The 22551-nt window shown below is 46.9% G+C and overlaps 1 protein-coding gene across 1 annotated transcript in view; it reads right to left on the minus strand.

The window, feature by feature from the left end:
- SYTL1 (synaptotagmin like 1) overlaps positions 1 to 20633 on the minus strand; it is a 48310-nt gene extending 27677 nt beyond the window's left edge. Inside the window, exon 1 of the mRNA XM_084815759.1 lies at positions 20487 to 20633. The gene's annotated coding sequence lies outside the window, so the exon portion shown is untranslated. The remainder of the gene's footprint in view (positions 1 to 20486) is intronic.
- Positions 20634 to 22551: the final 1918 nt, after the last annotated feature.

Consider the following 22551-nt stretch of genomic DNA (forward strand, 5'->3'; position numbering starts at 1 on the left):
CGAAGTCGCATAGGGCAGAGATCTCCGGATAGCCCCATTTATTCAGAGTATCTCTAGATCTTGTTGCACCCGTGCGCAGTCTATTCAATGATTTCCAAACTTCCCAGCTTTCATGGGAACCGGGTGCCAGTTTCTCTGCTGGTTCCATCCAGTGTTGATTCTTTGTAGCAAATTACTACTGGTATTTATAAGCAGCTTTGGCAGCCTGCTAAAGCTAAAAAGCAGGATAAAAAAAGCTTTAAATAAAATAAATTTAAACAATAATGTTTTAGCTGATAGCAGTGAAAAAGTTAAAAAGTGCATTTTAGAGGCTAAGCTTAATATCAAGAAAAAAAAACGAAATAAGAACAATCAGGATGTGGTTTTTACATTCCTGTTGCCTTTCGACAACTTGCTATTGTGCAAGATGCCTCAAACTACCACTTTCTTGGTGCACTTCCTGTATCTCAGGGAACAGCCTGAGAGCGACAAAAGCTCATGTCACAATAATCCAGAGGAAGTCTTTTCACAAGCAATATTAACACTGCCATTTCCACCTGGATAGACAGTCACTTCTGAATGTTGCCCCAGTAATCCTGCCACATTTTAGTTCATTTCAGTTGAGTACCTTGACGGCCTGGTACTAACCTTCATGTTTTTCCCATGAAGATGTGCTTGCCTCCAGCAGGAGTGATGTAAGCTGTAGCCCACCATATCTTGAGGGCCCCAGCTTGGGGAAGGGCACCCTAAAGTAATACTGAATTATGCATGACAGCATCTATGCACTAATATGCATGCCATGGGCATGCAACAAGTTTGATGCAGTGTGTTTTTTAAAAACAAAACATTTTCGGGAGTAATCTTATTGCTGCTGTGTTCTGTGGTATCTGGGGGAAATGGATAATCTCAGCAACAATATATTGTTGTGAGCTATCCCTGTTGTAACGCAGAAGTGTTTGGGGGTGGCTCGGACTTGAATGGGTAAGACGGATCAGCACAGCTGCCTCCATTTTTGGACTCTGCTACAGGCATTGTCATGATGAGTTCTGCATGTCAGAATTTACTACTAGACCAATGCCCAAGGGAGGGCAGGGGAAGGAACAACTGCCCAGAGAACAGCAGGTTTCTAAAACAAATGTGTAGTCGGAGCAATGGCTATACACATGTAGATGCTCATTTGATTGTTTTTACTTTAAAAAATACAGTATCTTTTTCTACAACAAACCAGTTTTTCTTCCTGAGCCAATGTTTAGCATCATGGTAGCAGAAGAAAACTCAATTTTATTCCTGAAGTCATGATGGTGCCATGATTTCAGTGAGTTTAAAATGCAAAACTGCCCATGCTCAGAGGAGAGTTTAAAAAAAAAATTAAGCAGAGCTGACAAACCATTTTTTGCTTTTCTTTCTTTTTTTCTTCCCCCCCCCCCGTAATGTATCAGAAACACAGAAGCAGTTGTAAAGCATAGAATGGGGGTGGAGAGAGGGAAAATAGAAGAAATTGTAATTGTGTGCTTCATACCTAAAGTTAGGATCTGTAACAACATTCAGTCCAGGGTAAAAAAAAAAAAATACCTAGCTGCACCATTTAGCAGGAAGCTCAGTTTGACAGATCACAGGATGCAATGTGGTTTGTAGAGTTATATCTGTAGCAGATTGTGTGAATACACACCGGTCTGGTGGCATTCTATTTGTTACCTCACCTGAGATGAAAGCACCAGCCTGTTACTTCTCATTAATTCCCAAACTCTGGGTGACACACGAGTACACATACACACCACTCCTTCATTTTTACCCTGGCCCCTGTCCAAGATTGGAGTTACTAGGACATTTCTTCCTTGCCAACACACAACTACATCCTGGAGATATTTTAATGGGCATTGTTATTTATTTTTCACAGCCATCCATAACTGAGTCAGGGAGGATCCTACTGTGCGGACGGTTGCACACCCTGTGCAAACACAGCTCCTCCCGCCTCCCTGGTTCAGGCCACCCTATCTTCCAGCAACACCATACTCACTTTCCACATCAAACTATAGGTTTATCCACAATGGTGTGAAGTGGAGTACAGTGAGATGCTGCAGTTGCCAACCTGCATTGGGCAAAGGGCTGGACTACAGGCTCTCCATGGTCCCTTCTAACTCTATGGTTCTAGGAGATACGATACAAATACACCAGTCGCAGCAGTCGATGTTTCATAGGGGAAGGGTGCATGGAACGCATCCATTAAGCCAGGTTGGAGGAGAAGGTAGATCTCCAGATGTTTGACCTTCAATTCCCAGAAGCCCCTGCCAGCATGGCCAATGGTCAAGAATGCTGGGAGTTGAAGTCCAAAACTTCTGGAGATCTACTTTCTGCCCACCACTGCATTAAGCCACCTGGGGTGCAAACCTATGCATGTTTAGACAGAAGAAATGTCCTACAACTCCTAGCATTCCCCAGCCAGCATAGAATGCTGGAGCTGTAGGACTTATTTCTGTCTAAATATGCATTGGACGACACCCTTAATCCATTTAGGGTGTGATCCTATGCATGTTTAGATAGAAAAAAAAGTCCTACAACTCCCAGCATGCCCCAGGCAGCATGGCTGGCTGGGGCATGCTGGGAGTTGTAGGACTTTTTTTCTGTCCAAACATGCATAGGCTTGCTCCCTTAGCCTTTCAAAAGTGTCAGGTTATAGGAGAGTGGTAAGAGAGTGACTGAACAGCCAGTGTGATGTAGTGGTTACAGTGTTGGTTAGGATCTGGGGAGTCCTAGGTTCAAATCTCCACTCAGCCATAAATCTGATTGGGTGACCTTGGGTCAATTGCTATCTCTCAGCCTAGCCTATCTTACAGGGCTATTATGATATAATGGGGGATGAATCATGCATGCCATCCTGAACTACTAGGAGGAAGGATGAACTAATAATTTTTAAGAAATTAGAGACTGAATTATGATCCAAAAAGCTCCTGATTTAAATCTTACCTCTGCCATGAGCTGAGTAGTGGCCTTAGGAAAGCTATATGGTAATATTATCTTGACCTACCTTACACGGCTGTTGTAAGGATCACTGAGATTTGCTATATCGGGTGCTTGGAACACTCCAAATCACGACATCGTCATTCACTCTATTTCCAATGTTTAGGCTGTGAGTGCCATTGCTTATACAGCCAAACCGGCACCACCCACGCACAAGAGGGAGGTATCAGCAGACTTGGGGTAATCCCAAAGGTCTGCAAAAGTACCCGCAAATTAGAAACAAAAAAACATTAAGGGGAAATCCCAGCCATAAACGCAAAACAGCCCATTGTGGAGCGAGTTTTCTCAGTGGTCACATAATGCTAACTAACTGCTGCAGGGAATGGAATGGAGTGGCTGAAACTGTGAACAGAAACCCTCCACGCTGTAACATTTTGCTGCAGGTCTCACTTGCATAAAGTATGGAGTACTTCAGCCCTTCCTGCCAAGAGCAATATTACTCTACAGCAGCTATTCCCAACCTGGTGCCCTCCAGGCAGGTTCACCTACAACTCCCATCATCCCCAGACAGCATGGCCAATGGGGATGCACACCCAGAGGGCACCCTGTTTGGAAAATCCGCTCTTCAGTCTCCCTTCCTGTATGCCAGGGGTGGGTAACTTGAGGCCCTCCAGATGTTTTAGCCAACAACCTCCATCAACTATCAGTTATGCTGGCTAGGGCTGATGGGAGTTGCAGGTCAAAACAGCTGGATGGCCACACATTTCCCATCCCTGCTGTATACACTCACATGTTCTCAAACCTTCTCTGTCTTATGCAGGTGTACATTTTGAGGGTTAGTATTATTAATGAACAACAGAAGCTTGCCAAGGTGGTTAATGTGATTCCCGGAATTCCTTGTGATTTGTTCACTATATTTAATGGCACCTCCATGGGAGGACTACACATTTCTTGATTGTTGCATGGCAAATGGGCTTAAAACCTGAACCATGTTATCAAAAAGTAAGACACGATTAATTTACATCTCGTTCATTATTTAAACAACTTCCAGGCATTAAAAAAGGGTTTACCAGTATTTTAACTTTTTGCCTTGACATCTTAAAAAGAAGAAAAATTACATAGGCGATGACTACGTAACAAAACTACGTAACAAAACTCCACAACAAAAGGAGTTTCTCATTAAGAGGGACATGGAAGAGGGGAATATTTATCACTGTAAAGTACAAAATCTGCCCAGTTTAAAACACTTTGGTCAAAAATGCAAAGCTATAAAGAGATTCAGGCCATTTTAAAGCAAGGCCAGCCCAACTAGGCAGCAAGATGAAGAAAGCTGTTTCAGGCTACAGAATTTATTTATCTATTTATTTATTTAATTACATTTATATACTACCTTTCTTCCATCACAGAACTCAAGGTGGCTACATGTGGTTCCCAGGTGGTCTCCCCTCTAAGCACTGACCAGACCCAGACCTGCTTAGCTTCAGCATGGTGGCTGCCTCATGTGGCTTCAGACCATGCCCTGGGAGGAATAGATGAAGGCAAGAACTGATGTCCAAGAGGTGAAATGGACAGTTTGGAAGTACCAGATGCTCTAATGTGAGTGAAGCTAAGCAGCTCTGGTCTTGGTTGACTCTCTGGTTGGGTGGCCACTGGGAACATCTTCTAAGAACAAGATATACATACAAGAAACATACTTAAAAAAAAGACAATAATTAATGTCTGAATGGTGCAGCAAGACTTTTTAAAATGTTGACCCTAGCACATGGGCATTTGGTTCTCCACTTCAGGCAGCAAGCTGTCCTGGGCAATGAAGGGTGACAAGACAATATCTTTTGCAATAGTCCCTCTTACTTCTTGCTGAATCATAGTGCTGATTAACCTGCAACATCGTTCTTCTTATGGGTTAAACAAACTACACTTGATCAGGAGGTTAAGTCCATTTCACCCTCCTGTCTAATCCACCCTCTCCCTACAGCTGGCAAAACTAGGCAAGCAACTTGTATTGGGAAAGGCGCATGCTTGAGTAACTGGATGGGAGGAAATTTGCACAAGAAGGAGCCAGAAAGATCATTATCTGCCGAATGAGGCAACAAGCTTGCTTGGCACGCAAGGAGCCATACCGGAGGTAGAGTTGGTTGCTTACTCTACGCTTCCCAAACCTGGAGCCCTCCAGCTGGGGGGCAGGGCACCTTACAGCTCCCATCATCCCCAGACAGCATGCCTCCTGGCTGGGGATGATGGGGGTTGTGGTCCAGCACAGCTGGAGGGCACTGGGCGCAGGAAGGCTAACTTATTCATTGCCCAAAACAGTCTGTGAGAGCAATCTCATAAAATGAAGCAGAGGGAGAGGTGAACTAGAGAGCCACTGGGTCGAACCAGGGCAGGGTCTAGTAGCACAGGAACATCGGAAGCTGCCTTATGCTGAGTCAGACGACTGGTCCACCTAGCTCAGTATTGTCGACAGGGACTGGCAGTGGTTCCCCGGGGTTTCAGGCAGGTTTTCCTGGCCTACCTGGAAATGCCCGGATCAAACCTGGGACTTTCTGCATGCAAAGCAGGGGCTCTATCCCCCTCAGCTATGCCTCCCACTATGGCAAGGGGCAAAATCTGGCAGCTCAGGGATGGAGCTGGATGGATATGGGGTAAAGCAAATATTTATTGATTTGTTACATTTTTATCTCCTCCTTCCAAGGAATTCAAGGCGGCATCCAACATTCTTTCCTTTCCCCTGTTTTATCCTCTGGCCCAAAGTTATCCATCCATTCAGCTCCACGTCTGAGGAGGGATTTGAACCTGGGTCGTCATCCCCCAGTCCTTTCCCAATACTCTAACCACTACACCATACAAGCAAACATTCCCAAGCCAGACAGAAAACAACCTGCTCCTTGGCTTCTGGCCACTTCATGATTCCCCCCCCCCCCCAACACGCACACAAGTTCTTCCCCTGGAGAAACAGGATATAGTTCATGCATCTAATGAAGTGGGCTCTAGGCCCAGGGGTGTTGAACTTCAGGCCTGCGGGCCAATTCCAGCCTACTGGCCCACTAGGGCAAAAGCCAGCCCTCCAGAGTTCTCCAATTGGCTATGCCCCTTTCCCCTGGCCCCATTCCCCAGCCCCCCCCCCCCATTGTTTGGCAGTTTGCTTGCTTTTGCATGTTTTCTCCCACCATTCTAAAAGGTTGAAATGCCTCTCCTAAGGCAGTAAGAGCTTTAACTAAAGTATGCTGTTTTTAGCCCAGTTTTGACTTTGACCCTGCCCCTTTTGCTGTGGGTCCTGCCCATCACTGGAATGCACACACACATCCCGCCGGAAGAGCTGCTCCAAAACTGAAGTCAGTCCTTAGGCTGCAAAGGTTTCAACATCCCTGTTCTAATCCATGAACACTTTGGCCAAAATAAATGCATTCTGCTCTCTTAAGATGCCAAAATACTTCTTTTGGGAATCATAGAATTTTAGAGTCGGAGGGCATCTTGGAGGTCATCTAGTCTACCCCCCTCAATGCAAGATGTAACTGCACCTACCCTAACTGTTATCCATCTACTTCCTTGCAATTTCCAACCCTTGGTTCTAGTCCTGCCCTCTGGAGCAACAGAGAACAAGTCTGCTCCATCTTCTGCCTGAGAGCCCTTCCTATATTTGAAGACAGCTATCCTGTTTCCCCCTAATTTGCTCTCCTCCAGGCTAAACATACCCAGCTCTTTTAGCCTATCCTCACAGCAGTTGGTTTCCAGACCCCTCACCATCCTGGTCTCTCTCCTTTTGAGAAAGTCCCAGGCAGTTTCAGTTTGCCCAGGAAGACATTGCTTCAAAATGCCTAAGGGGGAGGTTGAGAGCCAATTCAGATGCAAATTTCCCCAGCAAATGCCAAATTTGCAACACCTCTCCAGAATCAAAGCATGCAAATCCTCGTGCAAGATAAAGTATTTGCAAATTGTTCCTGTCTCACTTTGCCTACTTGTATTTCAAGTCATACTTCCTGGGACTGTGGAAATATGACTTGCCTCACCCCTAAGAAAAAGGCAGGCAGGCAGTGAGGCTGCCTAATGTTTTGAAGATGGAGGAGTGTCGCCAAGGAACAAGGAGGTGTGCCAATCCCAAACACCAGCATGAAGTCACAGACAGCTCTTGTGTGTCCAAGGAGGGGGCCCCTCGCAGAGGGAGGAGGAGGAGGACAGGTCTCTGCTCCAGCCCAGAAATCCAGTCCGGGATTTGCCCAACACCCTTCCAGAACAGCAGCACTCCCAATCTGAACCTGTGCCAGCCCAGCAAGGCTCATCCGCCCATCCTGGGGCATTCATTCACCTGGGACAAACAAGAGAGAAGGAATTCCCCCATCCTGCACCTGTGTTTCCAAATGCCCCATAGCCAGCAGGACCAAGGCCAAGCTGTTTTACTTCTGCGCTTCTACCCCAGCCACCTGGTGAGCAGCTGCAAGGCCTTCCCTGCCTTGCTCAAGTCTGGCTGCCTTCAGGGGAGGTGTTCATGCCAGGAGAGGATGTGGTCGGCAGCAGGTCTCAACCCGTCCACTCTCCATCCTGCATTGGCAACATCTGGATCAACATGGCTGCTGCATATGCCTCTCATCACTCACATATTATGGCACCCAGGGGTAAATGTCACGTCTACAAAGAGCCAGCACACCAGAACGCTGGTCCACAAGAAAACATACAATCTACTGTGGACTGGGGAAATGGGGAAATGTCAAGATTAAATATCCCCTTCATGGATCACTGCCTTGTTGTGGCAAAGGGGCTTGCGTAACTCAGTGAAGCCATAAGCTATGCCGTGCAGGGCCACCCAAGACGGACAGGTCATGGCAGAGAGTTCTGACAAAATGTGGTCCACTAGAGAAGGAAATGGCAACCCACTCCAATATTCTTGCCAAGAAAACCCCATGGAACGTATCACAAGGCTAAAAGAGATGACGCCGGAAGATGAGCCCCTCAGGTCGGAAGGTGTCCAATATGCTACTGGGGAAGAGCAGAGGGAATTTCCAAGTAGCACCAGAAAGATTGAAGCGGCTGGGCCAAACCGGAAAGGACACTCAGCTGTGGATGTGTCTGGAGGTGAAAAGAAAGTCCGATGCTGTAAAGAACAATATTGTTTAGGAACCTGGAATGTCAGATCAATGAATCAAGGTAAGCTGGAGGTGGTCAAACATGAGATGGCAAGACTGAACATCGACATCTTGGGAATCAGCGAACTAAAATGGACAGGAATGGCTGAATTTAATTCAGGTGACCATCATATCTACTACTGTGGGCAAGAATCCCATAGAAGAAATGGAGTAGCACTCATAGTCAACAAAAGGGTGGGAAAAGCAGTACTGGGGTACAATCTTAAAAATGATAGAATGATCTCAGTACGAATCCAAGGCAAACCATTCAACATCACAGTAATTCAAGTCTATGCCCCAACCACTGATGCTGAAGAAGCTGAGGTTGATCGGTTCTATGAAGACCTACAACACCTTCAAGAACTAACACCAAACAAAGATGTCCTCTTCATCATAGGGGATTGGAATGCTAAAGTAGGAAGTCAGGAAATCACCGGGATAACAGGCAGGCATGGCCTTGGTGTACAAAATGAAGCAGGACAAAAGCTAATAGAGTTTTGCCAAGAGAACATGCTGATCATAGCAAACACTCTTTTCCAACAGCACAAGAGACGACTCTACACATGGACATCACCAGATGGTCAATATCAAAATCAGATTGATTATGTCCTTTGCAGCCAAAGATGGAGAAGCTCTATACAGTCAGTAAAAACAAGACCTGGAGCTGACTGTGGCTCAGATCATTAGCTTCTTGTTGCAAAATTTCGGCTTAAATTGAAGAACGTAGGGAAAACCACTAAACCATTCAGGTATGACCTAAAGCATATCCCTGATGAATATACAGTGGAGGTGAGGAATAGATTTCAGGGATTAGACCTGATAGACAGAGTGCCTGAGGAACTATGGACGGAGGTCCGTAACATTGTTCAGGAGGCAGCAACAAAATCCATCCCAAAGAAAAAGAAATGCAAGAAAGCCAAGTGGCTGTCTGATGAGGCTTTTACAAGTAGCTGAGGAAAGAAGGGAAGCGAAAAGCAAGGGAGAAAGGGGAAGATATATCCAACTGAATGCAAAGTTCCAGAGAATAGCAAGGAGAGACAAGAAGGCCTTCTTAAAAGAACAATGCAAAGAAATCGAGGAAAACAACAGAATGGGAAAGACTAGAGATCTCTTCAAGAAAATCGGAGATCTCAAGGGAACGTTTTGTGCAAAGACGGGCATGATAAAGGACAAAGAAGGCAGGGACCTAACAGAAACAGATGAGATTAAGAAGAGGTGGAAAGAATACACAGAAGAACTATACAGGAAAGATCTTAATGTCCCTGATAGCCATGATAGTGTGGTCACTGAACTTGAGCCGGACATCCTCGAGAGTGAAGTCAAGTGGGCCTTAGGAAGCATTAGTAACAACAAAGCTAGCAGAGATGACAGTATTCCAGCTGAGCTATTTAAAATCCTAAAAGATGATGCTGTTAAAGTGCTGCACTCAATATGACAACAAATTTGGAACACTCAGCAATGGCCGCAAGACTGGAAAAGGTCAGTTTACATTCCAATTCCAAAGAAGGGCAACGCCAAAGAGTGTTCAAACTACCGCACAATTGCGCTCATTTCACATGCCAGCAAGGTGATGCTCAAAATCCTACAAGCTAGGCTTCAGCAGTATGCGAACCGAGAACTACCGGAAGTACAAGCGGGGTTTCGAAGAGGCAGAGGAACTAGAGATCAAATCGCCAACATTCGCTGCATCATGGAGAAAGCAAGAGAATTCCAGAAAAACATCTATTTCTGCTTCACTGACTACGCTAAAGCCTTTGATTATGTGGATCACAACAAACTGTGGCAAATTCTTAAAGAGATGGGAGTACCAGACCACCTTACCTGTCTCCTGAGAAACCTGTACGAGGGTCAAGAAGCAACAGTAAGAACCAGACATGGAACAACCGAGTGGTTCAAAATTGGGAAAGGAGTACGACAAGGCTGCATATTGTCACCCTGCTTATTTAACTTATATGCAGAGTACATCATGAGAAACGCCTGGTTGGATGAATCAGAGGTCGGAATTAAGATTGCCGGGAGAATTATCAACAACCTCCGATATGCAGACGATACCACCCTAATGGCAGAAAGCGAAGAGGATCTCAAGAGCCTCTTGTTGAGGGTGAAAGAGGAGAGTGCAAAAGCTGGTTTGAAACTCAACATTAAAAAAACTAAGATCATGGCATCTGGCCATATCACTTCCTGGCATATAGAAGGGGAAGAAATGGAAGCAGTGACAGATTTTACTTTCTTGGGCTCCAAGATCACCGCAGACGGTGACTGTAGCCATGAAATTAAAAGATGCTTGCTCCTTGGGAGGAAAGCTATGGCAAACCTAGACAGCATAGTAAGAAGCAGAGACATCACCTTGCCAACAAAGGTCCGTCTAATCAAAGCTATGGTTTTCCCAGTAGTAATGTATGGCTGTGAAAGCTGGACTATAAGGAAGGCTGAGCGCCGAAGAATTGATGCTTTCGAACTGTGGTGCTGGAGAAGACACTTACGAGTCCCCTGGACTGCAAGGAGGTCCAATCAGTCAATCCTAAAGGAAATCAACCCTGAGTGCTCATTGGAAGGACAGATACTGAAGCTGAAGCTCCAATATTTTGGCCACCTAATGAGAAGAGAAAACTCTCTGGAAAAGACCCTGATGCTGGGAAAGACTGAAGGCAAAAGGAGAAGGGGACGGCAGAGGATGAGATGGCTAGATAGCATCACCGATGCAATGAATATGAACTTGAGCACGCTCCGGGAGAGAGCGCAGGACAGGAAGGCCTGGCGTGCTATGGTCCATGGGGTCACGAAGAGTCGGACACGACTGAACGACTGAACAACAAAATTAAATATAGACATTTTGGGTATCAGTGAACTGAAATGGACTGGAATGGGCCACTGCACATCAAATGACCACCAGATCTACTACTGTGGACAAGAGGACCACAGAAAAAATGGAGTAGCCTTCATAATTAATAATAAAGTGGCTAAAGCAGTGCTTGGATACAATCCAAAAAATGACAGAATGATCTCAATTCAAATTCAGGGTAAGCCATTTAACATCACAGTGATCCAAATATATGCCCCAACCACAGATGCTGAAGAAGCAGAAGTAGATCAGTTCTATGAGGATCTGCAGCACCTACTGGATAGTAGGCCAAAAAAAGATGTTATTTTCATTACAGGAGACTGGAATGCTAAGGTGGGTAGTCAAACGACACCTGGAACTACAGGCAAGCATGGTCTGGGAGAACAAAATGAAGCGGGACATAGGCTGATAGAATTTTGCCAAGACAACTCACTGTGCATAACAAACACTCTCTTCCAACAACCTAAGAGATGACTTTATGCATGGACTTCACCAGACGGTCCACACCGAAATCAGATTGACTACATCCTTTGTAGCCAAAGGTGATGGACATCTATGCAGTCGGTAAAAACAAGACCTGGAGCTGATTGTAGTTCAGATCACGAACTTCTTATTGCACAACTTAGAAACAGACTAAAGAGAATAGGGAAGACCCACAGATCAGTTAGATATGAGCTCACGAATATTCCTAATGAATATACAATAGAGGTGAAGAATAGATTTAAGGGACTAGATTTAGTAGATAGGGTCCCAGAAGAACTATGGATGGAAGTTCGCAACATTGTTCAGAAGGCGGCAACAAAAAACATCCCAAACAAGAAGAAAACCAAGAAGGCAAGATGGCTGTCTGCTGAGACACTGGAACCAGCCCAAGAAAGAAGGAAAGCAAAAGGCAACAGTGATAGTGGGAGATATGCCCAATTAAATGCAAAATTCCAGAGGTTAGCCAGAAGAGATAAGGACTTATTTTTAAACAAGCAATGTGTGGAAGCAGATAATAGAATAGGAAGGACAAGAGACCTCTTCCAGAAAATTAGAAACATCGGAGGTAAATTCCAGGCAAAAATGGGTATGATCAAAAACAAAGATGGCAAGGACCTAACGGTTTAAAATCTTGCAAGATGATGCTGTCAAGGTGATGCATGCCATATGCCAGCAAATTTGGAAAACACAAGAATGGCCAACAGATTGGAAAAAATCAACCTATATCCCCATACCAAAAAAGGGAAGCACCAAAGAATGTTCAAACTATCAAACAGTGGCACTTATTTCACATGCCAGGAAAGTAATGCTCAAGATCTTGCAAGGTAGACTACAGCAATTCATGGAACGAGAATTGCCAGAGGTACAAGCTGGGTTTAGAAAAGGCAGAGGAACTAGAGACCAAATTGCCAAAATCTGCTGGATAATGGAGAAAGCCAGGGAGTTTCAGAAAAACATCTATTTCTGTTTTATTGACTATTCTAAAGCCTTTGACTGTGTGGATCATAACAAACTGTGGAAAGTCATTGGTGGTATGGGGATACCAAGTCATCTTGTCTGCCTCCTGAGGAATCTGTATAACGACCAGGTAGCAAGGCTAAGAACAGACCACGGCACAACGGACTGGTTTAAGATTGGGAAAGGAGTACGGCAAGGTTGTATACTCTCACCCTACCTATTCAACCTGTATGCAGATCACATCATGCGACGTGCTGGGCTTGATGAAGCCAAGGCTGGAGTTAAAACCGCTGGAAGAAACATTAACAATCTCAGATATGCAGATGCTACCACTTTGATGGCTGAAAGTGAGGAGGAGCTGAGGAACCTTATGACGAAGGTGAAAGAAGAAAGTGCAAAAGCTGGGTTGCAGTTAAACCTCAAAAAAAACAAGATTATGGCTACCAGCTTGATTGATAACTGACAAATAGAGGGAGAAAACGTGGAGGCAGTGACAGACTTTGTCTTTCTAGGTGCAAAGATTACTGCAGATGCTGACTGCAGCCAAGAAATCAGAAGACATTTACTTCTTGGGAGGACAGCAATGACAAATCTTGATAAAATAGTGAAGAGCAGAGACATCACACTGACAACAAAGGTCCGCATAGTGAAAGCAATGGTATTCCCCATAGTAACCTATGGCTGCGAGAGCTGGACCATAAGGAAGGCTGAGCGAAGGAAGATAGATGCTTTTGAACTGTGGTGCTGGAGGAAAATTCTGAGAGTGACTTTGACTGCAAGAAGATAAAGACAGGATACCCTGGAGAAGATGGTGATGCTAGGGAAAGTGGAAGGCAAAAGGAAGAGGGGCCGACCAAGGGCAAGATGGATGGATGATATTCTGGAGGTGACGGACTCAACCTTGGGGGAGCTGGGGGTGGCGACAGCCGACAGGAAGCTCTGGCGTGAGCTGGTCCATGAGGTCACGAAGAGTCGGAAGCGACTGACCGAATAAACAACAAACTGTGGACTAGAAACTTAAAATGTGCTGCAGAATGACAGAAAGAGAGAGAGCAGATGTGTGCTGAGCCTTAAAGAAATATGATGTGAGCCATGGACTACAAACCAGCTAACCATTTGCTCTCCAGTTTGTTGGTGAATAAGCCCTGTTTCTCTAGCCTTGCTTGGCTGACAAGGGCAAGGAAGGTCCAGGTTTTTTGCATCCTGGGCAAGAGATCTGCATTGGGCCCAGGCTGCAGCCAGCCTAAAAGTTTTTGGGGGGGAGTAAGGGGGGGCAGTTCATCTGGTTTGCAGGCCTTTTAAAGACAAAACTGTAAACTGATTTTTAATTATTTATTTGTAAAAAGGGGGGGCAGGCCCCCCTAGCCCACCCGGAGCTACAGGCCTGAATGGGCCCCATATACATATCTGCTGACTCTGCGGCCTGTGGGCAGACTCTTTTGGCTGTCCAAGTGCAGCCACTTGAGAGGTACAGTGGTCACACTGCAAGCAGACGGTGTCAGCTGAGCGGAGGAAGATAGTTAGCAGCTCAGATGCAGAAGAGGAACAACCAAAACCAGGGGATGCATTTTCCCAAGCCAGTTATGATATGGGTAGGTGTGCTTCTCAGGTTACTAACTCCCAGATGGCCGGGCCTGAAGGCCCCCTGTGCCCCCTCTGTGAGAAGCCCAGAGGAGGAGGAAGAGAGCGGGGGGCTATGACCTAAGCGATGCTAGCCTACAGCGCAGAGCTAAGAGAGAAATGTCAGGGGCGGAGCTCAGACTGCCGGTTAGTATCACTGGAAGGGTGGGACATCCCTCCCTAAGTTAGTCTAGCCAGCAAAGCTTCACTTCAAACTGCAGGCAACTTCGTGTTCCCATCTGAATCCCCTGGAGGCATTCCTTTGTAGCCTGAGAGTCTTCAAGGATTTGCATCTGTAATGAACCTGTTGATAATGAATTAAAGGCCTGAGACTGAAGCCTCTCTATTTGTGTGTGTGAGTGCATCAGGAAAGAGGGGGCCCAAGGGAAACGTGACAGATGGATGGATGGATCTGGATCGCTGATGGTGGCAAGCGGCACCTGAGACTCAGAACCCAGTGTACTAGCAGGCAGCACAGCTAACCGTTGCGTTGCAGGACTCACTGTGCCCTCCCACATTTCCCATAAGAAAAGCAGTGACAGGCTCCTGTACTTGGAACAGCCCTGTTCTCACACCTGCACTTCCCACCCACCACTGCTACACATCGCTGTTGCTTTTCTCTGACAGCCACACACTGCAATCAGTTACTTTGCCATCTCTTGTCCTGCACTGGCTTCTGAAGCGGGTGTGCTAGGAAACTGATCATAAAAGCATTTGTAAAACTCCTACCTTTTCTATAACTCCTTTTGTAAAATTAAAGCATGCTTCATAGGCTGCTTACAGTGCAATCCCAGATATGTCTATTCAGAAGTAAGCCCCATTGGGTTCAATGGGGCTTACTCCCAGGTATGAGACTGCAGCCTTAATCTCACACCAGATAGGGTTATCATATGGTTGCTGCAACTCAAACACATGAAAGCAGAGGAAGGCAAGCTGGTGGGCTCCAGATGCTTAGGACTAGAACTCCCATAATCCCTCACAATTGGTCATGCTGCCTGGGCTTGATGGGATTTGTAGTCCAAAACATCAGGAGGGCACCAGCTTGCCTACTCCTGCATTAAAGTACACTGAGTATCTTGATAGGCACTTATGCAAGAGATAAAGGCAGTGCACAGGCATTTTTTGATTAGACAGCCAAGAAAGAATCAATTTAGCCACACTCAGCCTGGATCTTGTCACATGAACTAAAAGGGAAAAAAGAAGAGGTGATATATCAGAAAAATATAGTGGATCGCTAATATGACATACTTAACTGTTCAAAAGGAACTTCAAAGCCATGTTGTATCAAATGGTATGTCAGTATTCATGCCAGTATGTCAGTATTCATGCATTTGCATTTACATGGATGTGCACTGGAGAAAAGAGGCATCTGTCCTCCATGCAGAGAATTAACTTCTAAAGACTCAGGGGAGGAAGCTGAAACCCACAGATTAGGAGCTTTTCTACAAACATGAGGTATTTGTTGTGCACTTGTCATTCCCTACTCATGGTTGTTTATGGGTTCTTTAGATGACAACATGACTTTCCAGTTTCATTTCTGTTTGTAAACAGCACTTTCTGTGTGGCTTTTTTTTTTTTTAGAGCAGAGAAAATGGGGTGTTATTTCTGATGGTGAAAGAAAGCGCGATTTCTTCTTGTGTTATTCCGCTAAACCACAGTGCCACCTAGAGGTTATGTAGCAGAAAAGCAAGAAAGGAAACGCTCCTCATGTAGTGCTCGTATCTCAATTCTGAGACGAACCCAAAAGTAGATTCAAGCGGTTTAACAACCTCGTGTAGAAAAGCCCTAAATCATGGAGAAGGGCTGTAGCTCAGTGGTAGAGCACACGATTTGCAAGCCAAAGGTCCCAAGTTCAATCTTTGGCATCTCCAGATAGTGATGGGAAACAGATGGACCAATGGTCTGACTGGTGATAAGGCAGCTTCCTATCTCTCTTCCTAATTCTAGTGTGTGCGCGTGCACGCACAAAAAATGTATTGTTGAAAGATATCTTTACACTCTCTACAGTGATTTTCCAGAGATGAATACCACAAATAGAAACAGTTGGATTCACTCCTCTCCCCTCCCAGATAGGGACACAACCATCACTGATACCATGCCTACTTGAGAGCATCTGGCTGACTCTTGTAGCTTTGCACGCATGCTCAGAATTATGCAGGGTCTGGAGAAAGGGGACAGGAAGACATTTTCCCCCCTCTCTCATAATACTAAAACTCTGGGTCATCCCGTGAAGCTGACTGGTGGGAGATTCGGGACAGATAAAAGGAAGGACTTCTTCACACAGCGCAGAGTCAAACTATGGAATTCACTATCCCTAAGGTGTAGTGATGGCCACCAATTTGGATGGCTTTCAAAGGGTATGAGACAAATTCAGGGAGGAGAAGGCTGTCAATGGCCACTGGTCCTGGTGGCTATATGCTACCTCCAGTATCAGAGGCAGTATGCCTATGTACACCAGTTGCTAGGGAATCATAGAATAGTAGGGTTGGAAGCAGCCTATAAGACCATCGAGTCCAACCCCCAGGAACATGGGCAGGAGGGTGCTGTTTCACTCATGTTTTGCTTCAGGGTTTCCCACATGCAGCTGGTTGGCCACAGTGTGAACAGAATGCTGGACAAGATGGACCCTTGGTCTGATCCAGCAGGGCTCTTCTTATGTTCTCAGGCAAAGCCAAAAGACGGCACCTCTCAGCAGAGATTTGCTGGTGCCTCTGATGAGCAGTGTGCCCCTTCCTGGTCCATGGATCCAGTATCAGCTGCTTGTCCATGATGGTCCCTGAACAGAGTTGTGTAACTAGGAGATTAGAGCAGCACCTCGAACATCAGAGTGATTGAAGCATAACAGCCAGGAAAAGATACTTCTGCTCAGGAAAAGATACTCCTGGGTACATACATGCTTTAAATATATATGTAACATCCGAGCAATTCTTAAGAGAGGCAGTCCAAGTGTTACAATTCAGTAACTTTTAGTCCCAAACAATCAAGGTCCCATGAACCTTCCCAGGAGGCAAAGACAACTAGTGTCTTGAGAAAGATGTGGAGAAGGTGGATAGGGCAAAGATTTTCTTCCCTCTCTCATATTACTACAACCAGGGGTCACGCACTGAAGCTAAATGGTGGGAGATTCAAGGACAGACAAAAGCAAGGATTTCTTCACACATCACATAGTTGGATGTCCCTACCACACGATGTAGTGCTGGCTACCAAGTTGGATGGCTTCAAAGAAGGATTAGACAAATCAATAGATATCAATGGCTACTGGTCATGATGACTATATATTACCTCCAGTATCAAAGGCAGCATTTTATCATTATTACATTTGTATCCTGCCTTTTTTTCCCTCTTGCAAGGAGCCCAAGGTGGCGTACGTGGTCCTCCTCCTCTCCATTTTTTCCTCACAACAACCCTGTGAGGTAGGTAGGTTAGGATGAGAGTCAGTGACTAGCTCAAAGTCACCCCGTGAACTTCATGGTCAAGTGGGGACTAGAACCCGGAGTCCTCTGAGCCCCACTCCAACACAGTACACCACACTGGCCTCGGTATACCAGTTGCTGGGGGACATGAGCGGGAGGGTCCTCTTGGGCTCATGATCTGCTGGACTAGACAGGCCTGTAGTCTGTCTAGTCCAGACAGACTACAGGCCTGTCTGGGTCTTCTTAAGGCAAATGAACCAAACACAAAAATAAGAGTTCTACTAACGCCCCCATCCTGTTTACACATAACCAGGACTTTTAAACACACCCAAACAAATGCCTCTCATGCTCAGACAAGGAACCAATGCATTGACTGAGGTCTCACCACAGCCCAAGAGGTGTTCAGGTTGTGGATCTGCTTCTGTCCACACTGGAAACACAGAGAGAGGCCACGGCCACAGTCGTAGGCAGCATGGAGGGAAAGAGTACATATGAACATGGCAAAAACAAAAACAACCAGATGGAAAAGGAAATGAAATATTCGTAAATGTTTCTGTGACACACTGAAAGTGCCTCTCTAAGCACTTACAAACTCCACCTGTTGGACATACAGACGCACCCTACTTAGACAAACAAGAGAACACCCTCAGCCATGTGGGTTTATTCACACACATCACACACATGAGCCCAGGCTGTTAAAAAGAAGGGTTGCTAACTTTTAAGTGGTTTAATCAGTAGATTAATCAACATTAAATACTTTAGTTGATTAACAAGTAGAGTTATTTTAATGAGGAGGCTGCAGATTAAAGGATGACTGTGTTGTTTTGAGGCTCTCATAAACAGGGGTTGAGAAGGAGAATATTAAAAGGCAAATATTACTTCCAAAAACAAATGGTAGCTGTAGCTTTGTTAAGTTGTAGGCGATCATACTTCCTTCCAAATTTCAGCTAAACAGGTCAAAAAACAAAATGATTTAGGTCGCAATCCTATGCACATTCAGGCAGGAAAAATGTCCTACAACTCCCAGCATTCCCCATCTAGCATGGCTGGCTGGGGAATGCTGGGAGTTGTAGGACCTTCTTTCTGTCTAAACGTGCATAGGATTGCACCCTTCATCAACTAAAAATGTCTCAGGATCTAAAAACAAAATCTGGGATGCACATGAGAGGGATATCCAAAATAAACTTGTGATCAGCTGATCCAGTTCTCTTAGGACTCATTGCACTTCTGTTTATCATTCCAAATCCAGGAATGTGTCTGCCTCTGGGCTGGAGTGAAGTGGAGGCTATGGTAGACATTTTTAACAGCTTGCTGAACCCAGTACAGCTGTTGCATTTTGTAAGTAGGTATGTAAGTAAATTTTAATGTCCACCTGGATGACTTGCTCAAGGTAACAGACCTTAAGGCTGAGAATGAACAGGAGGGACCTAAATTGTTGCAAGGCTGAGTTAGCACATTTTGAAGTAATACACATTACCGTCTTGGGGGTTGGGGTGGGGTAAGACTTAAGCCCAAAGTCTAAAATTACCTAACTGCAACACTGGCTAGGGCAAGGACAGGAAACCTGTGTCCCTCCAGATGTTGTTGGACTCCAACTCCCATCAGCCCCAGCCAGTATCACTGATGGCTGGTGTGATGGGGTTGTAGTCCAACACCATCTGGAGCGCCACAACTACCCCATGCCTGGGTTAGGATGACTGGATGTAAGGGAGGGGTCAGGGTTATTGCAGCTTCAATCATTCTGTGCAGAATGGAAACATGTTCTTTGTTTGTTTAAACATTTTCTCTTTGAATTATAGATTTGTTTCTATTTCAGTTTTTTACTTTTACAAGACACAAGTAAAGTACATCCAACATAAACGGAAAGAACCGGGGACGAAACTACACATGCCAAAGGGCAGCGTAAAAGAAAGAAGTGTAAATTTTGAGCTTTTGCTCACCCCTTCAGCGATGTTGCACCCACCAAATCACCTTTTTTTTTTTTATAGTGGCAGCAAACTGCTTTACATCTGGCTGCTTGAGAGCGCTCCCAAACTCAAGTTGCCAGCTTGCACTCTGGCACACTTCCTGTGCCTTTCAGCAGCTCTGCAGCAGGCAGACTTTCAACAGGGACAGCTTGCCCCAGAACAAAGGCACTGTACTGTGCAGTGCTCCCCCAGTTTGATTTCTGCCTGCAACAGAGCACCTGGGAAAAGTACAGGAGTCCTGGGAGGAGGAGGAGGAGGGGATACACCATTTTTGCTACTTCCATTTGGCTGATAGCAGTGCCGGGGTCGCCTTGGGAGATGCACTTCTACTGGGCCTCATTCATCTAGAAGAGGGTGGCCATTTAAACCAAGAATTGACTCGTGCCCCCTTGGACCCTCTTGGGAGCTCCATGCAAAGGAAAAGTGGTGGTGCTGGGAGGGCGCTGCACCACCCACCCAGTCTCTGGAGCCAGGGGTGCTGCCAGGGTGGGACTTTGGGGCAGTGGTCCAGGGCCCCATCCAGCAGGAGGGCCCCCAAATACAAAAAGAACTGGCTTACCACATTTTGAGGTAATGCACATTACTTCAGAGGTGTGTGTATGTGTGTATAAGCCCATGAGATCTAAAGTATAAAATCACCTAAGGGTCACCTATGCACGTTTAGACCCACGAAAGTCCCCCAACTGGCTGGGGAAGGCTGGGAAAGGCTGGGAGTTGTGGGGCTTTTTCGGTCTGAACATGCATAGGACTGCGCCTTAAAGGCATCATTGCTCTAGATCCTGCCCTTCTGTCTCTGCAGCCAAGGCTGGTGGGAGGTACAAATAAGAGATAAGCATACCTATATGGCTGCTCGCAGGCAGCCAGCTTGGGCGAAGTGCCATCGCGCGCGCGCCCAACCCTGCGCCTTCCTCGAGGCACTCCCCAAGCAGGTACGCACAGCTGAGCGGGCCCGGGCAGCCAGGGGCGAATGAAGCGCAGCGCCGACCCGCTCCGCGGCAGGGGACCCGCGTCCTTTCTCGCCCAGCCTAGCCCGGCTTTCCCATATGCGCCAGCAAAACGAAAGGAAGCGGGGGGCCGACGGCAGGCCCGCGAGCCTCGCCCCCAAACCTTTTGCTAACAGGCAAGAGAGAGAAGGAGGGGGTCGTGTTACCTGGCCGGGGGGGCTCCGCGGGGGTGCCAGACCCAGCCAGAGGAAGGCTACAGCAGCGGGGTCCGGAGACGGCGGCTCGCGCGCTCCCTGGAGAAGCAGAAGTTGGCTCTCTGGAGTCCCGCCGCCGCCCGCCGCCCTCCTCTGCTCGTTTTGTGTTTTCGCAGAGGGCACAGAGGGGAGGCCTCCGCGGGAGGCCTAAGGCTGAGTCAACCGCAGAGAGGAGGAAACACCTCCCCGCGCAGCTAGTGGGAAACCAGGGCCTGGAGCCGAGGCCGCCGGCTGGGCCGGAGCGCGCCGCGCTGGAAAGAGCTCGCCTGACGCCTGCAGTCGTCTGAAAGGGCCTGGGAGGAGCTCGCCTGACACCTGTGCTCGTGAGGCAGGCTATGCCCGGACGGACTCAGTAGGCAGGCGGGCAGGCCGGCCGGCCGGGCCTTGGACGGGCTGACCTGAAGTTGCGGGGTCGGGGGGCGTTCTTCCGGCTTTCTTCACCGAGTCTCCAGAGGGAGGCTTTGTTTTCAGGAGGATGGGCAGATTTTTTTTTAAAAAAAAAACTTCACAGCATTATCTGTTCCCCACACACCCCTCACACTCACACACTTCCTCCAGCCCAGAAGCTCAGGATTGCATACTTGTTGGGGCTCTGCATCAGGATCCTGATGTGGGGAGTGTGTGTGTGTGTTTAGGGGGTGTTAACCCTGCTCCTGATTGGGCTTCTATGTCTGAAATTTGTATGCGGGGGGGGGGGGGAGTCGCATTGGATGGATGGAAGCTTTACCCTTATACAAAATTGCAGGTGTGGGGCCCCAATTAGGGGGGCCACAGCAGAGGGGGCAAAAGGTTAAAGCCCCCCTGTGCCTGGATCCTAATCCAGCTCCCCAAAGCCCCACAGCTCCCGGATGCTCCAATTAGGAAACTTGGTCCGTATAGCCCACACTTGTCAACACTGACTGGCAGCAGCTCCCCAAAGTTTTAGGCAGGGTTTTTTCCAGTCCTACCTGGAGATGCCAAGTATCGAACCTGGGACCTTCTGCATGCAAAGCAGGAGCTCCACCACTGAGCTATGGTCTCTCCTTATTGGAAGGCATTGCACAGCTATTCCATCTATCCCACCTTAATGGATTTTTCTTTGTTAAGAAAAAAGAAGAAAGTAGTGGTGGAAAAACAGAAGAGGGTTACAAATGGAAGATGACTGTGGCTGGACATCCCCCCCGCTCGCCCCAAATATAATTCTGTGAATAAGGCAGTCCGCATTTGAGGAGTTCTCTGGCCATGAGAGGGCAGCCTTGAGCAATTCTTGCAAGGGTGGCAGCTTTAGATCAGAGAGACTGAACCCAGCACCTTCAAGAGAGCAGTCATGGGACCAGCATAAAAGGCCGCCTCTGCAAGGGCATCCATGATCCCCTGGAAAGGGCTGCTCAAGACTTCTGGAATGCATGCACAGGAAGCTTTAAGAAGTGGAATAGTGCCAAAGGCAGAATTTCGGGGGAGAGGGGCACAGGGTACAATTGCAGACCGTGTGTTGTGTTTGTAACTGGAACCCATGAATAACTATGGAGGGAGCAATCCTACAGTTGACCACCTATCCAATGCAGGGCAGGAGAAGCGCAGAGGGGATCGTCCCCACCACGCTCCAGTTGCCCTGCATTTGCAGCTAGACAGTTGATTTCGGCTGTCTAGCCGCAGGAAAGCAGAGTGGGGGAAACGGCTGCCAGATGACACATAGGATGTGTCCTACTGGCATTTCCACCTTCCCCGCCACGGAACACCATTTTCGCCACTCCGCGCTCCTCTTCCAAGTGCAGAGTGCAGGGCCATTCTGCGCTGCCTACAAGGCAGCGCAGGATGGGGGGAAGGTCAGTTCTCCGGGAACTGATGGATCCTATGGCCATCTCGCCACTGACTAGTGGCCATAGGATTGTGCCCTTAATCATGCAATCCTATGCATGTTTATAGTTCCTAGGATTACTCAGCCAGCATGGCTGGTTGGGAGAATGCTGAGAGTTGTAGAACTTTTTCTGTCTAAACATGCATAGGATTGCACCCTAATCCTCTGCCTTGGAAGGCA

Source organism: Heloderma suspectum, chromosome 10 (assembly GCF_057233095.1).
Source record: "Heloderma suspectum isolate Gila_16-S chromosome 10, 16-S_ref, whole genome shotgun sequence".
NCBI classification, from domain to species: domain Eukaryota; kingdom Metazoa; phylum Chordata; class Lepidosauria; order Squamata; family Helodermatidae; genus Heloderma; species Heloderma suspectum.